The following is a 24,638-nucleotide window of genomic DNA, read 5'->3' on the forward strand; positions in this document are numbered from 1 at the left end:
TGGTCTATCGTCCTAGTGCAGGTCGATGGGAGTAGGCAGCTTAAATGATGGGCTGAAGAGTCTGTTTCTGTGCTGTACTTTTCTATGAACCTATGACTCTATTTATCTGAATTTTCCTTTGAAAATTCACTTTTCCTTTGCATACTTATGAATGAATTCACCAATCTTATATAATCTCTGTTATACTTGCATAGACATCTCTGAGCCCAAATCCGCAGGAAACAAACAGAAACTGGGTGAATTTGGTGGAAAGGAAAGGAGCTATATTTATGCCATCTTTTAGAATGGGAGGACTCATAACTAATGAAGGCGTGTTCTATATATTGTACTTTCAGAATATTTTCATTGTAGCAAAATCTAAATCATGTTGTCAATTTGTCCACACATACTTACAAAAAACAAAAGTGGGAAAATAACTAAGGTATTCCTACACCTTCTTATTCTGTCTTCTTTTCAATCCTAATGAAAGGTCTTGGCCCCAAACTGTCAACTGTTATCTTCCAAATATGCTGCCTGACTTATTGAGTTCGTCCAGCATTTTTGTGTATTGTAGCTAAATTACGGATGCTAGGGGACAAGTACTTACTGGCCTGGAGATCACAAGCTCACCTGCCTTCGTCCTAACAGTGCAATGTGAATCTTGCCTTTCTTTAAAGAGGACCTCTCGTTTAATGGCAGTGATCCATGGCATAACAATGGCTGGGAACCCCATACTTAATGTGAGAGAGATTAAGTTCAGCGGAGATATGTGAGGAAAGTTTTTTTTACACCGAGCTTGATAACAGGCCAGGAAGGTGATGGAGGCAATTATGATAGGAGTATGCAAGAGACCCTTAGATAGGCATATGAATGTGCAGGAAATAGAGAGATATAGACATTCTGTAGGAAGAGGGGATTTGTTTTGATGGGCATGTAATCAGTTGGACACAACATTGTGGATGGAATGTCTTGTTCGTATGCTGCACTGTTCTATCTTGTACACTTTGTGTTCATTGTCAATTATTCACCTCACTGCCGGCTTCCAGCACAATTAGAACCATGTGATCAGAATTATTCAAGTTTCACATCAAAGTAGCCAATGTCACTGTTTCTTGCGCCAATCTCATATGTTCTCTTGCCTTTCCATTCACTCGTAAATAACCCAGATGACCTTTATGTCAGTCAGAATTGATCCACTTTTATGAGTCTTGTTCTTCACTTTAATTTATTTCATGTTTTGATGCTAGTGGTTGGATTTTAAAGAAAGAAGATACAGCATTACAGCACAGTGCAAGCCCTCTGGCCCACGATGTTGTGCCAACATCTTAACTTACTCTAAAATCAATCTAACATTTCCCTTCTACAAAGCCCTCCATTTTTCAGTCATTGGTGTGCCTATCTAAGAGTCTCTTTAATGTTTACTACCACCTTTGGCAGCATATTTCATGCACGTACCTCTGTATAAATAAAATGCTATCTCAGTTATCCCTCCTATACTTTCCTCCAAACTCTTCAAAATTATGCTCCCTCATGTTAACCAGAGCCCTGGAAAAAAGTCTCCAGCTGTCCATTCTATTAATGCCTTTTATCATCTTGTATAACTCGATCAAGTCATCTCTCATCCTCCATCTCTCCAAAGAGAAAATCCATAAGACATGCTCTCTAGTCCAGGCAGCTGCTTGGTAAATCTTCTCTGCACCCTCTCTAGAGCTTCCACATCCTTTCTCTAATGAAACAACCAGAGCTGAACACTGTAGTCTCACTAATGTTTTATAGAGCTGCAACATTATCTTGCTGCTCTTGAACTCAGTCCCCAACTAATGAAGACAAATACAATATACACCTTCTTAACAACCATATCAACTTGTATGGAGACTATGAGGGATCTATTGACATGAATCCCAAGATCCCTCTGTTCCTCGGGAAATCCTCCTGATAGGCAGTATAACCATTTCAGTTCCTTTTGTCCACAGCCTTTGGCCTAAAGTAGTAGCAGATTTAACTTAAAGAAGGAATGGTTTAAGTTCAAAAGACTTACCTGCAATTTAGTAGTCACTGTGCATCACACACCACAATGCAGTTGGAGAATAATCATTAGAACGAGCCTCCATCTGCTCTTTCTCAGGTGGACGTAAACTATTAACAGCAAAAGACAATCAAGAAGTTCTGTCTGGTATCCCAGCAGCATTGAAGATAATTATACAGTTAGTTTTTTTTGTGGAAGTTACAGAACATTCCTTCATACAGGAAATAGAAGGACTTTTTGTTACAACACACATCAAAGTTGCTGGTGAACGCAGCAGGCCAGGCAGCATCTCTAGGAAGAGGTACCGTCGATGTTTCGGGCCGAGACCCTTCCTCAGGACTTTTTGTTAGTTGTAAGGTATTCTGATTCATCCATAGATTGTGGAAAGCATTCCATAAACTGTACATTTAACTGTACATTAAACATTTAATCTCACTGGAGTGGAAAAATAAACAGTTAGACTGATAAGAAACAATTCTTGTCTGCATAGATTTTGGTTCTGGCTTCCTCCCTCTTAATTTTTAATGCTGATGAAGTGTTTCAGTCTGAAACACTGACTGTTTATCCCCTCCATAGGTGATGCCTGACCTACTCCAGCATTTTATGTGTGTTGCTCAGGATTTCCAGCTTCGGCAGAATCTCTGGTGTTCGTAGATTTTAGTTCAGTGTTTTGCACAAGGAGTTGGAACTGCCATGGCATTTTCATAGAGATGCAACATGATAACAGGGCTTTCCAGCCCAACAAGCCCATACCACCCAATTATACCAATGTGACCAATTAACCCATTTAACTGCATGCCTATTGAACATGGGAGGAAACCAGAGCATCTGGAGGAAACCCACATGTAAGGGGAGAATGTACCAACTCCTGACAGACAGCGGCAGGATTTGAACTACAGTCGCTGGTGCTGTGATAGTGTTACGCAGGCTGATAAGCTTCTCTGCCATCTTACCCATTGGGGATTCATTAAAATGCTTGGAGCTTCTCTAAGCAAATTGACTGTGGAATTATCAGTGAAAACTGCTTTCAGTACCACTCGACGTTTTGCAATCTGCTGTGCTAATTTTAAATTCAATGTGTTGACCCTTGAGGTGAATTAATCATCGCTGCCACTTTCACAACATGTGGGGCTTCTTGGTACTTTCAGACATTTGAGTGTGACAACAGTTGGCTTATTATTGTCACATCAGAATCAGAATCACTTGATCGCCAGTATTGAAACACACCAGAATTGATTGTGGTTCAGTGCCAAGCATAAAGCACAGGGCAATACTATAAAGGATAACACAGTAGCATCAACGCAAATCTATTATCAAAGTATATGTATGTCACTATATACAACACTGAGATTCATTTACTTGTGGGAATACTCAATAAATCTATAGAATAATATCTACAACTGAATCAATGAAAGACCACCGCAACTTCAGCATTCTCCTAGTTTGCAAAAGAAAACTGTGGACGTAAAAAAAGAAAGAAAGAAATAATAATAAATAAACAATAAATGATAAAAATATGATATGAAGGGTCCTTGGTTGCGGGAACATTTCAACGATGGGGTAAGCGAAGTTGCCTGAAGTTATCTGCTTTGGTCCAAGAGCCTGATGGTTGAGGGGTAGTAACTGTAATAGTTACAGGAGGAACTATTAATAGTGCGAGCATCCATGAGCAATCAGTGATTAGCAGAGCCGTCACATGCACAAACATCAATAATCAAGTGTAAATATTAGAACATATTGCCTCTCTGACTGGAGGCCTGTGACTAGTGGGTTGCTGCAGAGATCGGTGCTGGGTGCTTTGTTGTTTGTCATCTATCTCAATGATCTGGATCAGCAGACTGATGGATGTCACCAAGATCGGAAGTGTAGTGGACAGCGAGGAAGGCTATCATGGCTTGCTGAGGGATCTGAACCAGCTGAAAAATGGCAGATTGAATGGAATGCAAGCCATTTGGTGTGAGGTGTTGCACTTCAATAGAACCAACCAAGGTCGGTCTTACACAATGAATGGTAGAGCACAGAGGAGTGTGGCTGAACAAAAGTATCTGGGAACACAGATCCATAATTTGTTGAAAGTGGTATCACGGGTACGTAGGTTGGCAAAGAAAGCTTTTGGCACAGTGACCTTCATAAGTCAATATATTGAGTCCAGCAGGTGGGATGTTATGTTGAAGTTTTATAACACATCGGTGAGGCCTAATTTAGAATGTTGTGTGCAGCTTTGGTCACCTACTTACAGGAAAGATGTAAACAAGGTTGAAACAGAACAGAGAATATTTACAAGGATGTTGCTGGGTCAGGAGGACCTGAGTTATAAGGAAAGATTGAGTAGGTTAGGACTGTAGTCCTTATTATGTAGAAGACTGAGAGCAAATTTGATAGAGGTGTACAAAATTATGAGGGGTATAGATAGGATAGTGGGGGACTGCAACCAGAGGCCATGGGTTGAGGGTGAAAGTTATGAGGTTTAAGGGGAACATGAGGGGATACCTCTTCAGTCAGAGGGTTATGAGAGTGTAGAAAGAGCTGCCAACACAAGTGGTCCATGTGAGCATTTCAACATTTAAGAGAAGTTTGAATAAGTACATAAATGATAAGGGTATAGAGGGCTTTTCCTGGAGCAGGTCAATGGGAGTAGGCAGTCTAAATGGTTTTGGCATGGACTAGTTCTGAGCTGTACTTCTCTATGACTCTAACAGACTAAATAATTATCAACAGAACAAGGTGAGCAGGAAAGAGCACTTAATGGATGTTGCTCAGGGGAAGTTTGGGTATTAAACTGTGTGAGTTTCATTGAGAAGCTGGATAGTTACAGGAAAGAAGTTTTGGTGATGACTTGTCGTCCATTAGTCCACTAGACCATTAGACATGGGAGCAGAATTAGACCATTTGGTCAATTGAGTCTGCTCTGCAATTTCATCATGGCTGATCCATTTCCCTCTCAAACCCAAACTCCTGCCTTCTCCCCATAACCTTTCACGCTCTGACTAATCAAGAACCTATCAATCTCTGTCTTAATGCACCCAGTGTCCTGGCCTCCACAGCCACCTTTTGCAATAAAGTCCACAGATTCACCACTCTCTTGCTGAAGATATTCTTCCTCATCTCTGTTCTAAACGAGCATTCTTCTATTTTTGAGGCTGCATCCTCTGGTCTTAGGGCCCCACCAAAGAAGTCCTGGTTGTGATGGACTTGTAATGTCTCCCTGATGGCAATTTGGTGAGAACGTGACTGCTAGGGTGGGTGGAGATACCGTGAAAAGCTTTTGATTGCAAGCCATCCAGACAGATAATTCTGAACATAGGTACATTGAAGTGGTACAAATGGAAATAAAGAAACAATGCAAAATGTAATGTTACAGTTACAGAGAAAGTATATTGCAGCAGACATTAAGGGCCACAATGAGGTAGACTAAGAGATCAAGAGGTGAACTTTAGCATATATGAGGTCTGTTGAAGTGTCTGATAACAGTGGGGTAGAAACCTGGTGGTACATGATCTCAACTTTTGTATCTCCTGCCTAATGAGAGTGGAGAGAAGAGACGATGTCCGGGGTGGGGGAAGTTCTTGATTATGTTGGCTGCTTTATCGAGGTAGCGGAAAAAGTCAGTGCAGAGGAGAATCACATGGAAGAGGCTTTGAGTAATTTTTCTTTTATCAAAAAACCTACAGCATACATCAATCCAACTAACAAATGGTTCTGTACATTTTTACAAGTAATTTTCAGTCATTTAAAATTGGATTTCTCTGAGCTGCTATTTGATATTAGGAATACAAGGCTCATTTCTGAGATAAGGCCATTTTCATCTGTATGAATCAGGGATTTCTTTTAAAACAACATGTGTATAAACAAATAAGCTACTGTAAGTCCTGAAGCATTACTCAGTTGTTCTGGGGTATGACAGGTTTTCCATTCCCTGAAACGTAAATGAATATGACAAAACAAGAAGTGTCCATGGATTCTGTGATGGGCTGAAAAGGGTCCAAAACTCTGCAGTTTCTTCCAGTCTCAGGAAAACTAGTTGCCATAACAAGCTGCAGTACATTCAGATAGGATGCTTTCTATGGTGTATTGATAAAAAAAAATGGTGAGGGCCAAATGGGACATTGCCAAATTTGTTGAAAAAGTAGAGGCACTGGTGAATTTACATCATCGTGGTTAGACCAGGACAAGATACTGGCGATGTTCACTCCGAGGAAAAATATATTTTCTTTTGTTTGTCTGCATTCCACTATATGGTGTCTATCACTACCCTATACTGCTGACATATGCAAGGAAGGAAGGGAGGAAAATAAGTTTTATTTTTCAGTTGTACATCTAAACATCTGTATATACATACAGTGAAATGCATTGTTTCCATTTGTCAACAACCAACACAGTCTGAGGTTGTGCTGAAGGTAGACTACAATTGTCATCGTGTGCCAGGTATCAATATAGCATGCCCATAACTTACTGAACCTAATCCCTACATCTGGAGTACTGTGTGCAGTTTTGGTCTCCAAATTTGAGGAAGGACATTCTTGCTATTGAGGGAGTGCAACGTAGGTTCACAAGGTTAATTCCCGGGATGGCGGGACTGTCATATGTCGAAAGATTGGAGCAACTGGGCTTGTATACTCTGGAATTTAGAAGGCTGAGAGGGGATCTTATTGAAACATATAAGATTATTATGGGAATGGACACGCTGGAGGCAGGAAGCATGTTCCCGCTGATGGGTGAGTCCAGAACCAGAGGCCACAGTTTAAGAATAAGGGGTAGGCCATTTAGAACGGAGTTGAGGAAAAACTTTTTCACCCAGAGAGTGATGGATATATGGAACACTCTGCCTCAGAAGGCTGTGGAGGCCAAGTCTCTGGATGCTTTCAAGAAAGAGATGGATAGAGCTCTTAAAGATAGTGGAATCAAAGGTTATAGGGATAAGTCAGGAACTGGATACTGATAGTGGATGATCAGCCATGATAACAGTGAATAGCGGTGCTGGCTCAGAGGGCCGAATGGCCTACCCCTGCACCTATTGTGTATTGTCTATTGTCTATCTTTGGAATGTGGGATGAAAACGGAGTACTCGGAGGAAACCCATGCAGTCACAGGGAGTATGTACAAACTTCTTGCAACAGTGGCAGAAATTGAATCCCAATCTTCCGATCGCTCCATCTGTAACTGCTATACTCCCATGGGAAAGACAGCCGGTATCTTTTTTCCCCAGGGCTAAAATACCTAATATTAGAGGGCATAGATTTAAAGAGAGAGAGAGAGGAAAAGTTCAATGGACATCTGTAGGCCAGGTTTTTACACAGGGAGTGGTGGGTGTCTGGAACGTCCCGTCAGAGATTGTGTTAGAGTCAGATACAATAGAAGCAATTCAGGTTCTATTAATAAGGGCATGGCTATGCCAGGAATGGAGAGCTGTAAATTATGTTCAGGTACTTGGGATTATAGAGAGATAGAGTGGCAGGATGGAGATACATCCCCACCAAAGGAGGTGTAAGGTACTCCTTCCTTCTGCTAGCCTACAGGTCGCCCTTGGGCACCTGTTTAGACTCCCTCCCCCCCCCAATATCAGGGTCACCTGATCAATTGGGAACGGGTCGTGGATAGTCGTATTTTTAGCTGGTGCATATCACGTCCTGGTTATGTGATCACTGATGCCAGGTAGACAATCTCTGAAGAGGATTGATAATGAGTTGGCTCAACCATCTTGTGAAGATACTACACTGAAGAATGCAATGACAAACGATTTCTGTTAAAAAAAAATGCCATAGAACAATCACGGCCGTGGAAAGACCATAATCGCCCAAGTCATACAATATGGCATGTTGGCTAAAGGGCCAGTTCCCATGCTGTACTCTTCTATGTTCCATGTTCTATGTTCTATCCATGTACCATGGACTAGATAGAGTGGATGTGGGAATGATGCTTGCTATTGTAGGGGCATCTAGGACCAGAAGACACAATCTCAGAATAGAAGGGTACATCCTAAGAACAGAGATGAGGAGGAATTTCTGTAGCCAGAGGGTGGTGAACCTGTGGAATTCATTGCCACGGGCAGCTGTGGAGGCCAAATCATTCAGTATATTTAAAGCGGAGGTTAATAGGTTCTTGATTAGTCAAGGCATCAAAGGTTATGGGAAGAAGGCAGGAAAATAGAGTTGAGAGGGATAAAATCAGCCATGATGGAATGGTGGAGCAGACGCAATGGGCTGATAGGCTAATTCTGCTCCTGCCTCTTTCGGTGTAAGTGTCTTTGACTTGTCAGGTGATTTTTTTTGCAGGGTATGGAGCCATGTAGTTGGATGGTCTTGGTGGGCCAGATGAGCAGGAGCTGGTTGATGCTAGAGCAGGTCAAAGGAGTGAATGGGCTCTTCCTGATCTTATGTTGCTAAAGATCGATATAACATTGGCTCAGCAGGCCAGGCAGCATCTACGGTGGGAAATGACCAGTCATCTTTTCGGGCCGAGAACCTTCAATTCATGGGGACCAGCCCTTCAGCCCACGATGTTATGCCAAACTTATTAAACAAATGACACCTAAGGGGGAAGAGAGGCTGGATTGCATCCATCTGTGGTTGCACTACCACGTGATAATCAGACTGCTGCACGTTTATTCTAACAGGAACATGACTCCAGAACAACATTCCATCCACCGTCAGTCTTCAGGACATAACACTCAGGGACTTGAGCTATAATTTTTTTTTGGTCACTGAATGTTTACTGCTTTCATAATTATATATGCTATGTGTGTCTTGTGCTGTGAGTCACAGTTGTTACTGTGTTTTGTACCTTGGTCGCAGAGGTACACCTTTATGTTCGGCTGTATTCATAGGCATGGTTCAATGACAATTAAACTTGAACTTGAACAAATTTAAACTAATCCCTTCCACCTGCACATTTTATATATCCCTCCATTCTCTGTATATTTACATCCTTGTCTTATAAAATCTCAAAAGCCTCTATCATATCTGACTCCATCACCACCCCTGACAGGACAGACCAAGCACCCACTAATCTGCGTGTAAAAAAAAATGTCTTCTGTTGAATCCTCTCCATAAATGCTGCCTGACCTGCTGCATTCTTCCAGCGTTCTGTCTTGTTGCTCTGTGCAGAAGCAAGCTGACTGATTGCATGGACATAGTGTTCGAGATAACATGCAATCTATTTCAAACTGGTTTGCACCAGGGGACCAGTCAAAGCTGACCTACCTGAACATGAATTTGGTACAGCATTTTCATTCTCAGTTGATGAGATTATCAGTAAAATGACATTTTGATAACAGAGTAGTTGCTTAATTAAGTACCAGACTTGGTCTTGATGACAGAATAAAATGATTATCCACGGGGCTAACTATAAATCCTATTTTCTATTACAACAATGGGTGGATACTCTAACATAATCAGTGAAGTTCCAGAAACGTGGATGAAATCACTGTTGCATTCTGTGTCGCTACTTCTAGAGCAGGGGTTCCCAACCTTTCTTATGTCATCGACCAAAACCATTAAGCAAGTGGTTCATGGACCCCAGGTTGGGAATATCTATTCCAGACCAATACACACAACATGCCAGAAGTACTCAGCAGGCCAGACAGCATCTATGGAAAATGAATAACCAGACAATGTCTCAAACCAAGCCCCTTCATCAGGACTTCACTCCTAGACTCTGTCTGCATTTCCCTGTTACAATATTAGCACAATCCACATCTCAATTAATAGCCCTTGGTATTCTTCTCCTGCAACACTCTGTATTTTCAACATCTGCAAAATCCCTTTGTGTCTAGCATTGACTGATGGCTGAATAAATCCTGTGAGTCGTAGAATGAGTGCTTTTTTGAGACAAAATAACCGTTCAGAAACACATTAAGACGAAGTGTGATTGTGCAAAATTGGTGACGGGCAAAATGACAGCAGAGGTGCAGTGCTCCAATTCCTGTGCCTGTAGGAGTGCTTCAGGTTACATGATGGAGTCAACTCTGGGTTTTGTGCTGCGAGCTACAATGATCGTCAGCCTCTAGAGAGGAGGAATGAATATGTGGGCTTATGCAGATGGCATCCCGAGCAGAGATGTAATGGTTTTGTAGAACACAACAGGGGATGAGATATTTCAGAGCATCAAGCATATCATTCCACTGCTCACTTATGCAAAACAAATAAAACTGTGCCAAATATTACTCATATTTATGTCACAGAAGGACACCAGTCAACTCACTGAGTCGATGCCAACTATCAGAGCAATTTATTGAATGCCATTCCCTGGCTTTATAGAACTCATCTGGAGTATTGCAGACAATTCCCATTTACTTACTGCCTGTTACTCGACTGGCGTTTAGGGCAGTAATGAAGGTCCTCCATCTCTGGTGGCGATCAGATTCCCTTCATCATGTCAGTAGCTTGTTCTCAGTTTTTACTACCGTCAGTCGTGCAGGTATCAGGTGGAGACTCAGGAGTATCATTGCACGCAGATGTAGATGAAATCTTCATTACTGCTTGGATAACAATTTTGTTTTACCAGTCAGGGTTGTTAACCCTGAGCTGAGCTCCTGAACCTGGGCAACCGGTGGCTGGTCTGGCCTCCAGCCTTTGACCTGTTTGGCATGGCTGATCCTACCAAGAACCAAAGCATAAAGCCCTGACCCCAGCCAGCATAGCTCTCCAGGTCATAGAGGCATGGAAGCCTCCAAACCACGGCAAGGTTGGGACCCTCTTGGAAACATACAGTTGGTCTCTGCGTTATAGGAAGGATGTCAGGGCCTCGGAGAGGGTAGAAGAGGTTTACCAGGACACTGTGTGGATTAGAGAGCATCTGCTATAATGAGAGGATGGACAAACTTGGGTTGTTTTCGCTGGAGTGGCGGAGGCTGAGGGAAGATGTGATAGAAGTTCATTAAGATCATGACAGGCATAGATAGAGTAGACAGACAGTATCCTTTTCCAAGAGTTGAAATGTCTCATACCAGAGGGCATGCATTTAAGTTGAGAGGAGTTAATTATAAAAGAGATGTGAGGGGCAGGTTAGGTGCCTGGGGTGGTGGTAGAGGCAGAAGCATTAAGAGAAGTTTAGATAGGCACATGAATGTGAAGAAAATAGAAGGATATGGATATTGTGTAGGCATCAGTAATTAGTTTAGTTGACCATTTGATTGCTAATTTAATTGGTTCAGCACAACTTCATTCTTGTGCTGTACTGTTCTATGTTCTATATAACTACTTCCCTGGAATAGGAATTGGTTTATTATTGTCATATGTACCAAGATACAAATGAAAAGCTTGTCTTGCATACTGTTCATACAGATCAAATCATTACTTGGTGCAGTGAGGTAGAACAAGGGAAAACAACAACAGAATGCAAAATAAAGTTTAATAGCAACAGAGAGAGTGCAGAGCAGGTAAACAATAAGGAGCAAGGTCATAATGAGGTAGATTGATTTCAGCATTGAACCACTTCATAATATTATTATTCTAAACGCTTCATCATACACGCTTGCATGTGAATTGCACCTTCTCCAATCTAGTTGAAGCAGTACAAGTTAAAACGATTACAGAATGCAGAATGAAGTGTAAAAGCTGCATAGCTTTAAACACTTTATTCTACAGCAGCTATATTTCATTTGAAGTTTGGGGAGATTTGGTATGCCAGCAAAGACACTCACACATTTCTGCAGAGGTACTGTGGAGAGCATTTTAACTGGCAGCATCACTGTCTGGTATTGGGGGGACGCTGTACAGGATCAACACGTTGTAAACTCAGTCAACTCCATCATGGGCGCTAGCCTGCCCAGCATCCAGGACACCTTCAAGGAGCAATGCCCCAGAAAGTTAGCATCCATCATTAAGGAACCCCATCACCCAGGACATGCCCTCTTCTCATTGCTACCATCAAGGAGGAGGTGCAGGAGCCTGAAGATGCATACTCAATGTATGAGGAACTACTTCCTTCCCTCCACCATCATGTAACCATATAACCATAGAACCATATAACCATTACAGCACGAATGGACAAAGAACCCATGTACACTCGCTCATTACTTCTTTTTCTCTTTTTACGCTACAAGATTGTTTAATGTCATTTCCAGTAAACAAGTGTAAAGGAGAATGAAATAATTATTACTCTGGATCTGATGCAGCACAAAAAAAACACAATAATAACAACAACACAGTAATATAACACATAAAATAGCTTATATACATATAATGATTGTATGCCCATAAATTGAGGCTAGACACAGGAGCATGCGTACATAAGGTAACTGACAGGAAATGATAAAATAGTGGTTGTTGGGGGTGTGGTGGGGTGGGTTAGTGGGTGGAGGTGTTGACCAGCCTTACTGCCTGGGGAAATAAATGATTTTTGAGTCTGGTGGTTCTGGTGTGGATGTGACATAGTCTCCTCCCTTATGGGAGTAGAACAAACAATCCAATGGCAGACTGAGTGGAATTCTTTATGATGTTACTGGCCCTCTTCTGGCACATTTCTAACTAAGAGTCTCTTAAGATGTTCCTAACGTACCTGCCTCTACCACCAATCTGTGTAAAATCTCTGATATCTGTGTGAAACACGATAACTGAAGTAAACTAAATCTTTTCTGCCTGTACGTGATCCGTATCACGTTTCTAACAGTCTGTTCAACACCTCTATCATATCTGCTTCCATCACCTCCTCTGTCAGGCCATTCCAGGCAGCCAGCACACTGTGTAAAATAAACCTATCTCTGCCAACTCGATTGAATTTTCCTCCACTCACCTTCAATGGACATGCTCTGCTATTAGTCATTGGTATTCTGGAGAAAAAAAAAATTATTTTATCTATTTACAGATAAAGTGCAGAACAGGCCCTTTGGGCTCAATGAGTCAACCCACTTATTGAACTCTAGCCTCATCACAGGACAATGTACCCACTAAAGTTCAAAGTTCAAAGTCAATTTTATGATCAAAGTACATATATATCACCATATACAACCCTTAGATTAATTTCCCTGTGGGGATACTCAGCAAATCTGTAAAACAGTAACTATAACAGGATCAATGAAAGATCAACCAGAGTGCAGAAGACAACAAACTGTCGAAATGTAAATATAAATAAATAGCAATAAATAATGTGAATATGAGTTAATGAGATAAAGAGACCTTGAAAGTGAAATCATAGGCTGTGGGAACATTTCAATGATGGGACAAGTGAAGTTGAGTGTAGTTATTCCCTTTTATTCAAGAGCCTGCTGGTTGAGGGTATGTGTTTGATCTGTGGGAGGAAACCAGAGCACCTGGAGGAACCCCATGTTCTCACAGGGAGGATGGGAAAATTTCACCAGAATTGAACTCCAAACTTCAATGACCCAGAGCTGTAATAGTGTTGTGCTAACCACTCTGCCTCCATAGCTCCGTCCACTCTATCTATACCTCTCATAATGTTATACACATCTCTCAAATCACCTTGCATTCCCCTTCACTCCAAAAACCCTAGCTTGTCCAAAGTTGGCAGAAAGTTTTGGTAATATTATTACCATGCAGCATTGTCGTAGGACAGCAGCATCTAACATCAGGAGCCCCCGCCACCCAGGATATGCTGTCTTCTCATTGCTGCCACCAGGAAGAAGGCACAAGAGCTTCAGGACTCAAACCACTAGGCTCAGAGATAGTTATTACTCTCCAGTCACCAGGCTCTTGAGCCAAAGGGGATAACTTCACTCAGCTTCACTTGCCCCATCACTAATTGTTCGCACAACCAACTTTCAAGGACTCATCTCATGTTTTCAATTTTTATTGCTTTTTAATTTATTTTCTCTTTTTGCGTTTGCGCAGTTTGTTGTTTCCTCTACTCTAGCTGAATGCTGTAGTTGGGCAGTCGTTCATTGATTTTATTATAGTTATTACTCTATAGATTTATTAAGTATGCCCACAAGAAAATGAATCTTAGGGTTGTTTATGGTGCTATGAATGTACTTGGATAACAAATTTACTTTGAACTTTGAACTTACCACTAACCTACAAAGCTCATTTGTTGAGAGCTTTGATGCTATAGAGCACCATCCTTCCTTCTGTTTATTCAAGTTCAAGTGATTTATCATTCAACCAAGCTAAATGAAACACTGCATCTCTGCGGCCAAGGTACAAAACAGAGTACAAACAGCACACAGTACATATATTTACAATTATGTTGTGATTATTTTACAAAAGTCGGAAAACAGATAATCAACAGTTGCTTGTTTGGTACCGAACCACAAAAAGGGCCTTCATAGTGGCTTACCAACAGGTGGACAATGTCATGGGATTTAAGGACACCAAAAAGGAAGCAGAAGGTAGAGACGTACAGAGGTTTAGGGATGGAATTATCAAGAGGAAGGCCCAACCAGTTGCAGACTAGTGTTGCAAAAGTCACTTAAGAAACCTAAATCCTAAAGGTGTGTGGAATTCAGAGAGGTGCAGACTAGTGAGAGACTATAGGGGACAGGGAATGGAGAGATTTACAAAGAATAGTTAGTCTAATAGCAAGGTTTTACTGGGCCAGGAAGCTATGTAGGTCATCGAGTGGAGAGGATGAATGATTTTAATATCCGTTGAAATCAATCAGAACGGCATGAATTTGAAGGTCTGTCTCTGCTTTGTTCCTGTGATATTTCTCTATTTTAACAGAGACATTAACCCAGTTGTTTGAAGTGGGTTAATTCCTCTGGAATATCGTAAAAAAGGGCACTGTGATTCTCCCTGCCAATGTCACCAAAAATAACGTTTACCTGGAGTGAAGGAGAATGCTGGAGACACTTGAGTGGTCAGGCTGTAATCCACCAGGCAAGAAGTGGAGCAAACTCTTCAGGTCATTGACCTAAATCAGAGCTGAAGTGTCATCCACCAGTTGCATTAACTTTGTTCCTCTCATCACAGAAGCTATTCTGAACAGCTGAGGATTTCCAGCACTTTTTGATGTTGTTTCTATTTTGAACTTTCAGCCAAATAACTTGCTAGTAATCTTTTATTATGTGTGTGTGTGTGTGTGTGTGTGTGTGTGTGTGTGTGTGTGTGTGTTTCCTCGAGCTTACCAGGTAGAATTCCTTGTCACTTGGTTCAAGCATTACCTTTGCATTAAAAACACAATGACAAATGCAGGGACTACCTACCGCTCAGTGACCACTTTATGTGTATTTATTTATTAAGATATAGCATGGGCTAGACCCTTCTGCCCCTTTGAGCCATGCCACCCAGTAAACTAGGTTTAACCCTAGCCTCATTATAGGACAAATTACAATGAGCAATTAACCAACTAACTAGTATGTCTTTGGACTGTGGGAGGAAACTGGAGTTCCTGAAGGAAACCCACGTGGTCACGGGGAGAACTCCTTACAAACTCCTTATAGACAGCAGCAGGAATTGAACCGAGGTCACTGGTACTGTAATGCATCGTGATAACCACTACACTACCATGCTGCCCAGTACTTTGAGTACCTAATAAAATGGTCACTGAGAGTATGTTCATGATCTTCTGCTGCTGTAGCCCATCTACTTCAAGGTTTGAAGTGCTGTACAGTCAGAGATGCTCTTCGGAAACCACTGTTGTAATGTGTGGTTATCTGAGTTACTGTCATCTTAAACTAGTCCGGCTATTTTACTCTGACCTCTCTCATTAATAAAGTGTTTTCTTGCATAGAACTTCCACTCAATGGATGATTTCTTTACATTTTCTGCACCATTCTCTGTAAACCCTAGAGACTGTTGAGCATGAACATCCCTAGAGCTCAGAGGTTGCTGAGATACTCAAGCTACCCCATCTGGCACCAACCATCATTCCACAGTCAAACCCATTTAGATTGCATTTCTTCCCCATTCTTATGTTTGGTCTGAACAACATCTGAACCTCTTGACCATGCCTGCTTACTTTTATGCACTGAGTTGCTGCCACATGATTGGCTGATTAGAAATTTGCATTAACAAGCAGGTTTACGGTTGTCGCTAATAAAGTGGCCACCGAGTGTTTAATGCTAGCAGCAATTTGAGTTTCTGAGAGCAAGATAAATGCTTCTAAATAAAATTATGGTTCTCATTTGTTTTCACACCATGCATGCTTTGTAACCCAATTATGCAAACAATGCAGCAGAGCATTTTATTTTACGTATTTTGGCTCTGATGAGATACAAAATGTATGGTTCGGTAGCATCCATAATCAGTTTATTTTTAAATGAAATTAGGTCATTAACAAATCTTCTTTTCAATCAAACGGCATGGAGATGTCTGGGTTTCAGCTGTTGTAATTTATATTGTCTTGTTTTAGCATTTACTAATGAAGAGTAACATGGCTTGTGAAGTTTAAATCAAGACGTTGTTATTCCAAAGCTCTGTGTAAAATTATTCAACATGCCAGTGTTCAAGCCGGAACTCACAAGCCCTGATGTGGTGCTTTCTCATGCTAATCGTTCTCAGCATTTATATAGTATGCACTGTGTGTGTGTGTTTTTTTTATTTTGTTACAGTGAAATATGAAGGATTTTAGTGCCAAAGATAGACATGTTTATAAGAAAACACAAATTATCTGAACACAGAATGGTTTGCCTTAATTCAGCCTTGGAAATATTTTTGATTTTTTTTGTAACATGCTTTGGAGGTTTATTAATATCCATAGCACAAGGGACATGTCTCGCTTTTCCCTGGTTTTTTTTATCTCAGACCTCTGCCTCTAATGAGTCTAGTGCTGCACTCGTCAGTGCTGCAGTCTCATGGTGCTGATTTGCTAATTGGACGGTGTGTGTTTTCAATGAGCACCTCATGGGATTGAAGCTGTATATCGTCTTGTTGGTATGTTCTGAATTGTGTGGTAAAGGTAACTCAATGACCCTATCTGACACACACACACACACACACACACACACACACACACACACACACACACACACACAATATTATTTGGTTTGGATTTAATCTGCCAAATCAACCTGAATCAGATTTCTTTCTGATCATTAATTATTTTTATTATTGAGATACAACGCAAAATGGCCCTTCCAGCTCTTCGAGCCACACTGCCCAGAAACTTCTGATTTAATCTGAGCCTAATCACAGGACAATTCACAATCCCCAATTAACCTATGAACTGGTATGTCCTTGGACTGGGTGAGGAAAACCGGAGCACCCAGACAAAACCCACATGGTCACAGGGAGAACATACAAACTCCTTTTGCGCAGTGGTAGGAATTGAACCTGGGTCACCTGTACTGTAAAATGTTGTGCTAATAATGATAGCAAGCACTCATTTCAGCCAACAGTTACACCCATGCAAAGAGAGTTTTGCATTTTAAACACTGCTAGTACATCATAGACAGCCACTCGGAACGGTAGTAATAGAGTCCAGTTTGTTAAGCAGTGTATTTTAATGCAAGGTAATCGCTAAATCTTAATGAAATCTATATTCTTCCAATGAATAATATATAATGCTATGCTAAAGTTTCATCACAGTTTTTATTTCAATATTGTGGGTATTATTGATCCAGACATTTTAAAAGGTTTCAGTAATCACAACAAGGATTTCTGTCTTACATTGTCATAAGTCTTTGGGGGTAATTTTTAAGCATAATGAAGATTGTACGATTTAACAAAAAGGAAATGTGCAAGATTTAATATTTTAATAGCCAAAAACACTTTATTCAATTGAATGAGTTTGAGGGTAACATAAAGCAATCAAAGTAGATGCTGATGGAAGATCTGTATCTTAGGAAACTGATCGGGAACATTTTTTAAGAAAAGATATATATACTTGCCAATATTCTAAGAGCAACATTTCAAATGATTGCATTGGGTCCTATGAGTCCAAAGAAAATATTTTAGCTTCAACCATGTTTTTTAATCATAATGCAGCACCCACAAAAATATCTTTTAATAGTAATATTTATTTATTCATTAATGGAACAAGGCCGGTGTTTATTATTCATTCCTTACAACCCTTGGCAAGCTGGCCATGAACCACTATCTTGATCCAGGGCATTCCGTGTGGTGGTAATCCCACAGTGTTGCTGGGCACATATTTCAGGGTGAAGGCCAACGGGGGGGGGGGTAGAGGAATGACTAGATATTCAAAAGGTGGATGAGTTGAGAGCGTGTGGTTCCTGTGCACCTGTCGCCTTATGGAGGTCAGGTGTTGGAGGTTACAGATGAGATGGAGGACCATCAGATGAGATGAGGTAAACCATGGAGCCACGTCATGGCCATTTCAGAGTGTGTGAATATTAAGTGATTGATCCCATCATCTTCCTAGGCATTGGGTAGTCTTTGGTGAGTCTCCTACTGCAGAACATCCAGCCTCTGTCTGGCCAGGGTATTTATCCCATGGAACCAATTGAGTTTCTAGTCACTGGATGCTCACAAATAATGCTGGAATGGTAAGAGAAGCCAGTTGACTCTCTTTTGCTGGAGATATCACTCCCTGGTACCTGGCTGGTGGAGATGTCCCTCCCTGGTACCTGGCTGGTGGAGATGTCCCTCCCGGGTACTTGGCTGCTGGACATGTCACTCCCTGGCATCTGGCTGGTGTAAATGCTACTTTGCAACTCACCCACCCATTCTTGACTACTGTCCACACCTTGCTTGCCATCTGCTTTATCAGGGGAGGAGTGACAGAATGGAGTTACCCGTCTGTTTCTAATGGAATGCAGACGCGTGTATATGCACAATCATTGGTCATGATCAAAATGGAACAAGTCTTGCAAATTCTTTTGACAAGGGGGAGGTCTGAAAGTCTCTTAAATGTTCTCAAAGTCTGTGCCATTGACAATCAAACCTCAAAACCACATAAAGAGAAGCAAATTCTTTATTTTGTATTTATGCTGGTCATTAAATCTAAGCTCGTTTAGGAAGCAGCTCCTATTTCATCCCAGCTGTAATGAATGCATTGGAGAACAATCTGCTGCTGTTTGGTAAATGGGGCGATGTTACATTTGGGAACTCAATCAGGACTCTTTCCTCACTGGCTCTACTCCAATTTTATGCAAACTCTGTATACTTTTAAAAAAAGTTATTATCATGAAATGTTCATCAAAGATATTAACATTATTGTACCTGAAATGGATTTTTGATGCCGTGTGTAATATATCAATAAAAAAAAGCTTGCTGCAATACATGCCCTAAAACGTGGACTCTGCCTTTTTTTCTGAAAGTCTAATTTATTTTGCCAGTTTGACCCAATACTGTCACGTGGTTTCCTTGAACTTTTTAATCAAATGCATCCCAGTGAGATTTTGATTGCGTTAAAAGAAGAATTGAGGTTAAAGAGCAACAGGGAAGTATGTAATTATTCCGGAGCACACTGTGTGTCAGGTGAGAATACCGCTATCTTCAGAGATGCCGTGCAAATGGCTGGATTTCTTCATGATGGGAGCTTCTCCATTTGTGTGTTGGTTGGGCAGGGAGCGGGCTTCCGTTTTTGTGGTAACTTTGTTCAGGGTTCAAAGCTGGAGAAGGAGATTTAGTTCCACAAGACCAAAATACATAGGCGCAGAATGAGGGTATTCAGCCCATTGAGTCTGCACCATCATTCCATCATGGCTGCCCTAATATCCCTCTCAACCAAGTTCTCCTGCCTGCTCCCTGTAACGTTAGATGCTCTTACTAATCAACAACCTATCAACCTCTGCTTTAAGTATATCCAATGAATTGGCCTCCACAGCCACCTGTGGCAATGAGTTCCACAGATTCACCACGCTCAGGCTAAGGATATTTCTCCACATCACTGTTCCAAAGGGACATCCTTCTATTCCGAGGCTGTGCCATCTAGTCCAAGACTCCCCACTCATTGGAAACATCCTTTCCACATCCATCCCAGCTAGGCCTTTCAATATTCAATAAGTTTCAAACCCCCTCATCCTTTTAAACTCCAGACATCAAACACTGTTCATGCATTAACCCTGTCATTCCTGGGATCATTCTCATGAACCTCCTCTCGACCTTCTCCAATGACAACACATCTTTTCTTAGATAAGGGGTAAAAAAACTGCACACAGTACTCCAAGTGCAGTCTTATAAAGCCTCATAAAGCATAAAGCATACTTATAAAGCATCGTTACTTTTAAATTCTAGTCCTCTCCAAGTTTGAACCAGTTTGACATGTTGTCTGCTTTCACAAATTGTTAAAATTCCATGGAGAGACATCATTCATATGCTCCAGTATATACTGGGTCTCTGAACAATTCCATCAACCCCGTCCCCTCACTCAAATTCTCTGTAACTATTATTTTTTCACACATGCCAATTAGCACCATCCTCAATTCCCCTCAAGCCACTCAATGTACAGAAGGCAATAGGCTTAAGAGAACATTGATAGGGATGTGGGTAATAATTGGAGCACTTGGGGGAGGGAACCCACATAGACACAAGGAGAACATGCGGACTCTACAAACACAGCACCTGAGGGCAGGATTGAACTAGGTATACTGGAACTGTGCAGCAGTGACCCTACTGCAGGATAACATACACTTCCTGTTAATTTACGAGCTTTGGAGAAGAAATATTGTTTGTACAAAGGATATAAAACAAAACATTTAAAGAGCTAGAAGTAGCAAACATTTTTTTATGCTGGTTGCTAATTTTAACTTGCTTCAGGAAAGGTATAAATTCAGCCTTGACCACACGCGACTATACAGCAGACCCCGAGTATGTAAGGTTTCTGTTCCTAAGAATTATCTGTAAGCTAACTTCTATATAAGTCTGTTTTCTCCAGTAACCCATATCATTTCACTCTGCATGTTCTGCCTGTAATTGTTTGATTTCATTAAATAATTACAATAACACTAACCACAAATAAATCCACCCGCTCCCATCAGGGAGAAGGCTATGCAGCATCCACGCCAGGACGACCAGGCTGAAAAAGTTACTTTTCTCTAACAGTAAGTCAGATTAACACCTCCACACCGCCAACCAAAACTACTTTATCATTTCCTGTCAGTCTCCGTATGTACAGACACCCCTGTGCCCAGAGTCACTTTATGGACGTACAATCAATCTATGTATATAAGCTATCATATGTATTTATATTTATTGTGTTTTTTTATTATCGTGTTCTTTATCTTATTGTGTTGTTATCTGTGCTGCATCAGATCCAGAGTAACAGTTATTTTGTAAACTGGTGTACTGGAAATTACATTAAACAATCTTGAATCTTCAAAATGAATGAATACCTTGAAACATATCATTAATACTATTAATTATAATAATAATAGTTATTATTATTATAGTTTTAGGACAACATGGTAGCATAATGCTATTACAGAGCCAGTGACCCAGGGCCAGTTCTGCCATTGTCTGTAAGGCATTTGTACGTTCTCTCCGTGACCACGCCGGTTTCTTCCAGATGCTCCAGTTTTCTCCCACAGTCCAAAGACACACACTACAGGTTAGAGTTAGTAAATTGTGGGCATTCTATTTTGGTACGCTGACAGTTTCTGGCCGCCCCCAGCGCATCCTCAGACTATGTTGGTTATTGATGCTAACCACATATGTCACTGTATGTTTTGACGTGACAAATAAAACTAATCTTTAAAATATTTCATTAATGTTTTAATGTATGGGAAACTTTACTCCAAACCAGATTTTCATAAGTCATGGTGATTGTAATCTAGGGAGCCCCAGCACAGAGTCAGGTTCTTTGGCGCAACCAGTTTATTCTGACGTCTTTGCTCTTTGATTTCCTTTTCTCTCATGTTCCTGTCCACTTAACCAATCTGTACCCTTCACTGCAGGAGCTCACATTCTTGCTGCTCGTAGCTAAAGAAGTCTCACTGCAGTGAATTCTCACGTAGCGGTTAGTGCAGTAATAACACAGCGCCAGCAGCTCAGAATCAATTGTCAGCAAGGAGTTTGTACATTGTCCTTGTGACTGCTTGGATTTGCTCAGGTGCTCCGGTTTCATCCAGCCTCCCAAAGATGTATGGGTTAGTAGGTTAATCGATCGCAGGGTTGTAATTGAGTGGCACAGACTTGTGGGTCTGGAAGGACCTGTTACTACTTGTGTCGCTAAAATAAAAAATATATATATACTCATTGACGTTTGATATATTGATGACAGGTGAAAGCAAAATTCCCATTCATGGTCTGTCAAAAATAAATCAAGATTTCAAAGACCCCTGTCAGTTCACACTTCAACTTGCTCAAGAGAAGTCTTTTAAACGTACAGCACAGTTTTTGATGTAGTTACACACATCAAAGTTGCTGGTGAACGCAGCAGGTCAGGCAGCATCTCTAGGAAGAGGTACAGTCGACGTTTCAGGCCGAGACCCTTCTCGGCCGAAAACGTCGATTGTACCTCTTCCTAGAGATGCTGCCTGGCCTGCTGCGTTCACCAGCAACTTTGATGTGTGTTGCTTGAATTTGCAGCATCTGCAGAATTCCTGTTGTTTGTGATGTAGTTATTTTGATTTCCATTGAAGGAAATTTCAGAACTAAAATACAATGCACAACAATGTTTGTTTACACTGTGGACTCACATCAAGGGTCTTTACCTGATATGATGAATGTCGATTTCACTCCACAGATGCTGCCTGACCTACAGCGTATCCCAGTGGCTCATTCATTGCTTCCTTCTCAAGCTGTCTCTGTCACAGACACCTTTCTGCCTATCATTAAAAAGTACACAGCAGAGTGATGTCATTTAGCTCATTGAGAATGCACACAACACAGATCACAATCAGGTTTAATTATACTGGCACATTGTATGCCATCAAATCTGTTGTTTCGCGGCAGCAGTATACTGCCACACATGATAATTTTAAAAAACTTTATTTATTTCATTATTTATTGAGATACAGCACAGAATAGGCCCTTCTGGACCTTCAAACTACATCGCCCAGTATTTCCCCAGCTTAATCCTATAGCCTAATCACGGGACAATTTACAATGACCAATTAGTATGTCCTTGGATTGTGGGAGAAATCCGAAGCACCCAGAGGAAACCCATGTGGTCATGGGGAGAATGTAAAAACTCCTTATAGGCAGCAGCTGGAATATATAAAATAAAACAAGTACTACAAAGAGAGAGCAAAAAAAGAAAAAAAAGTAGTATGGTAGTGTACAAGAGGTTCATTGTCCATTCAGAAATCTAATTGAGGTGGGGATGAAGCTGTTTGTAACATTTGTAATATACTTGGAATATTTTCTCCGTAGAACACTTGTATTTAAATCACTTATTAATACAATTTAATAAAAAATAGTTAATACTTACAAATGAAGTAAATAATAGCAATATTTTTTCATTAGCTTTGAATATCAAATTAGCTTTTGTTCCAATGTACTGTTCATGTGAATCTTTAATCATTAATTTTTAAAAACCATGTCATAAAAACTAAAATTAATTTGCTCAACCACTAAAGGAGCACTACATAATTTAGTAACATTCTGAATGGGATTTAACACACCATGGTCTTAAACTGGTCGAATTTATTTCAATATGAGTACAAATTGTAATTATATTGTGGGGATATTTAAAGCAGAGGATAGGTTTTTTGATCAGTAAGGATGTCAATGGTTACAGGGAGGATCCAGGAGGATGGGGTTGAGGGGGAAGAAAGATGACCTTTTATTTGTCAACACAAACACGAGAAAATCTGCAGATGCTGAAAATTCAAGCAGCACACATCAAAGTTGCTGGTGAACACAACAGGCCAGGCCGCATCTCTAGGAAGAGGTACAGTTGACATTTCGGGCCGAGACCCTTCGTCAGGACTAACTGAAGGAAGAGCTAGTTAGTTAGTCCTTCAGTTAGTCCTGACAAAGGGTCTTGGCCCGAAACGTCGACTGTACCTCTTCCTAGAGATGCTGCCTGGCCTGCTGCGTTCACCAGCAACTTTGATGTGTGTTGCTTTTATTTGTCATATGTGCATTGAGACATCAAAACATAAAGTGAAATTCATCATTTGCCTCAACTCCCAACACAGTCTGAATATGTACGAGGGGCAGCTCGCAAATGTCGCTATGCTTCCAGCGGCAACATAGCAAGTCAACAACTTAGTAACCCTAACCTGTTTGTCCTTTGGAATGTGAAAGGAAACTGAAGCCACCAGAGGAAACCCATGTGGTCATAGAGAGAACGTGCCAACTCTTCACAGACAGCAGCGGAATTGAAACCTGATTGCTGATCTCTGGTGCAGCAAAGCGTTTTGCTAACCACTAAGGTACCGCGCCACCCTAAATCAGCCGTGACTGAATGGTGGAACAGACTTGATAGGTCAAATGACCTAATTCTGCTCCTATGCCTTATGGTCTTAATTGGTCATTTGCTGTGCACATTGATCAGAATGTAATATTTTTGAAATGCATGACGTATGTTGTGTGGTTATATTTGGTCAACTGCAGATATCAAATAAATGAAATGAAATCATGGATAATAGTTAAGAAATGTTTATCCTTGCTTCCTTCTAAACACTGATCTCCCTGTTATCCTGAATGGCTGTCCACATCTCTAAACGCATGTCAATGGACAATTAGACGTCAAAGTTAAAAATTCAAAGTAAATTTATTATCATGCTGTACCATTCCATCATGGCTGACTATTATCCCCCTTAACCCCATTCTCTTTCCTTCTCCCTGGAACCTTTGACACTTTGATCAATCAAGAACCCATGAACCTCTGCTTTAAATATACCCAATGACTTGAGATTCATGGCAATGAATTCCACAGATTCACC

Source organism: Mobula birostris, chromosome 10, assembly GCF_030028105.1.
Source record: "Mobula birostris isolate sMobBir1 chromosome 10, sMobBir1.hap1, whole genome shotgun sequence".
In the NCBI taxonomy this organism is placed as follows: domain Eukaryota; kingdom Metazoa; phylum Chordata; class Chondrichthyes; order Myliobatiformes; family Myliobatidae; genus Mobula; species Mobula birostris.